The sequence below is a fragment of the Gavialis gangeticus genome, unplaced genomic scaffold, assembly GCF_001723915.1.
Source record: "Gavialis gangeticus isolate Ggan-Ray unplaced genomic scaffold, GavGan_comp1, whole genome shotgun sequence".
Lineage (NCBI taxonomy): Eukaryota > Metazoa > Chordata > Crocodylia > Gavialidae > Gavialis > Gavialis gangeticus.
In genome coordinates, this window is record NW_017729029.1 from 50,288,804 (window position 1) to 50,292,074 (window position 3,271).

A 3,271-nucleotide genomic window follows, 5' to 3' on the forward strand; every position below is an offset into this window, starting at 1 on the left:
CCCCCACTCACCAGCTGCTGCCAGGTGGGGGGGGGCAACCTCTACTACCCCCCACTGCCCTGCACTGCATGAGGGGCTCTGTCATGAGCCCTCTGCCCCCTGCCCACTCCCCCTCCCATGGATGCCCTACCCAGTCCCAGCCCCCCAGTCCTTTAAAAATAAAAGCCCCGCTCTCACTGAGTCCTGCCAGGAGTGGTGGGGGATGATCCCCGCTGCCCCGCTGCTACCCCATGCTGCTTGAGGGGGCTCTGCCATGATCCCCCAGAAGCTCTGAGGCTGCTACAGCAGCTGGTGAGGCTGGGGGAGTTGGGTTTTTTAAAGGGTTGGGAGCTGGGGTGGGAGGGGCAGCAATGGCAGGGGCTGGGAGAGTTGTTGGGGGTCAGGGGGCTTGTGACAGAGCCCCCTAAGCAGCATGGGGCAGTGGGGGGAAGTGGGGATTGCCCCCCTGCATGGCAGCAGCTGGTGAGTGTAGGCTTTTTTTTAAAGAAAGAGGAGCTGGGACGGGTGGGGCAGCCATGGGGGAGCTGGGACAGCGATCAGGAGTCAGGAGATGCTCAGGGGGCCTGGGGGAGTAGGCAGGGGATGGGGTTTGGCAGGGGTCCCCCCACAGTCCCCCCTCCCCTGCTCCTACCTCCCCTCCCCCACCCCCTACTTACCAGCATGGAGTCCAAGTCCAGCTCCCTGCAGCAGCAAGCAGGGACTGCCTGAATCGCCAAAGCTCTCCAAATCTTCTCCAAATCAATTCAGAGAGCTTCAAATCGATTTGGACTTTATAACTGGTCTCCCAATTCAATTCAGATTCAGAGATTTGGCCGCCAAATCATGCCAAATCTCCTCCGAATTGAATCATCAACCGAAGCTTCACACAGCCCTACTCAACACCACTTGTAAAGTGTCAGTTCACATGTATTGCCTAGCTGGGATTATGTTTCTGTCAAAAGTTTGAGGATTTACATAAAAAGGTTTTAGGGTTTTTTTGGTATTTGATCTTGTAAAATGTAACCGCTTGATCAGTTTGCTGAGTGGCTATAACAGCTCTCATTAGAGTGATATTCTACAACTATAAAAAGAATTATAAAACAAAGGCATTTCTATAATTAAATAAAAAATAATACTTTCTAGCATTTCTCATAGGAGGAGGAGGTGCTTACATGAAATTGGGGACAAATGGTCTGTCTTCAGAAATTTTATTTAAACTTTAAATTAATATCTCGTGATGGGGTTTTAAAGAAACACACTTGATCTTTCAGTAATTCTTGAAGTTTTTTACAATGTTGTATAATTATGCTTGAAAGCCATTATTTTTATGCATGGATAGCTCAGGTTTTGTGCCTAAAAATATTTTTTCTTGTATTGGTTGTTAATAAAAAATAATCGTTCTGCCCTCAGGACTTTCACTTTCTTCTGTGTTTCTGAAGTTCACTACTAATTTTATAGATTAACTGTGTGGCGACAGCATTTCCTTTGTGTGAAGAGCATAGATCACAGAAGGATGAAAAGACCTCAATATGCATGTTCCTCAATGGAAAGAAACATGTTTAAATGGCTTGCTGAATCAGGGCCTCATAAAGTCTCATTACCATACAGATACTTAGCAGACCCTTTCTTTTTCTTAGTGCACATTATTCTGTTGTGCTTTTGCTTTTCTTCATTTGCTAGCAAAACCAGTGGCCAAATACTAAATGGGAATATCTATTTTCTTTATCAAGCTACATGATTTCTGTTTAAAATTGTTGCGGTGTTTATAGAGGATGGGTTTGACTATTGGTATGTTTCATGTTTTGCTCTACTTGCAGTAATGAATGTAAAGAAGAAAATCCTTTTACTCATGAGGCAGTTCACTGTCCTTAGTGCTAAGTAACAAGCCATTGTGTCATAGTTGAAAGATCTTGATTTATTTTTCAATTATTTGGCATGTTAGTTACTTGATTATACATCACGGTTATGAACAATGTTTTCTGTTACTTTTTTATTTATTCTTTATCTGGTGTAATCAGGAAAATAGCTGTGCAGTGAAGTCCTTTAGCAGATGCATGCATGTTTTGGGACATGGCTAATAGCTACTTAGCACAGAGCCTTGATAGGTTTACAGCTCTTCAAGATGAAATGGAGTTTGTTTGATAATTTGTCTGATAAGCCTTTAAGGTGTTCATTTTTTTTCCCCCCAAGATCCATTTGATTTATAAGCTATAAAATATTGAGTGCACTTTGCTCTTCCTATTTTAGATATGGCACTATTTAAAATGCTTAAGGATTCTTCTGTACGGAGTGGAAGGTTCTGTCTACAGATTTTAGGCATTCATTACTGGCTGTTGCTTGTATCAAAGATTTTCTATTAATATTGCCATGGTGAAGTAGGAGACAGGCTGCTTGGAATCTGTGCTGTCAATAAAAATACTTTGTAACAATGCTGTATTTTGCACTTTTATTTAAGGCCCTGAAAACAATTGACAAATATTAATAAAAGCCAGACCAGCACTGGCACTCAATTTTAAATACTCAGCAGTTTAGGAAGAATTGGTTACTGCCACATTGTGTAAATGAACCACTGAGTTTTGGCTAATCCATCACAAGACACCTAAACTTCACCTTCATAAATGAAAAACTCCTGTGCCTCCTGCTGAAGTCTAGAAATTTTGGAGAGTTTGGGGACATTTGACTATTTCATCTAAGTTTTAGAGCTGTGGACTGCTGGTAGGCTTGGGTTTTTATGGGGGTTAGTTTTGTTTGTTTTCAATTAAACAGGTCTAAAAATTAAAAGGAAGACTTTGAGAGATGTGAATGCCATGCAGATCGAAATTGGGGGGGAAAACATTGGGTGACTCAATCCCATGGGAACCAAACAATTTTCCCAATATTAATATTCCACTTTCTCCACAAGTATGCATAAAAGGACAGATCCTATTCCACATAGGATCCTATTCTGTCCTGCTTAAGTACCTGAGGAAACACTAATATGCTTACTTTTGTAACGTGATATTATTTTAGCCTTAAGGCTAGGTCCTGTCAGGTCAGGCCTCTTTTGGTCTGCTATCTGGTACCATGCAAACCAGTGCAGCTTGTTCCATGGTCAGGTTGTCGGAGACTAAACTAGCAACCCCACCTGAGCTAGCCTGGGTGAGGAAGGTATGTAGACACACAGCAGGACTACAATTAAGACCTATCAAAGAGCAGAGTGGGGGGGGGTTTAAAAAAAACGAGCAGCTGGGATGGGTAGGGCAGCCATGGGGGAGCTGGGACAGCGATCAAGGGTCAGGGGATGCTCAGGAGG

The 3,271-nt window shown here is 43.1% G+C and overlaps 1 long non-coding RNA gene across 1 annotated transcript in view; it reads left to right on the top strand.

Annotated features, from left to right (window-relative positions):
* Window positions 1-3,271, top strand: part of LOC109300760 — a 749,811-nt gene that overhangs the window by 474,978 nt on the left and 271,562 nt on the right. The window lies entirely within an intron of this gene.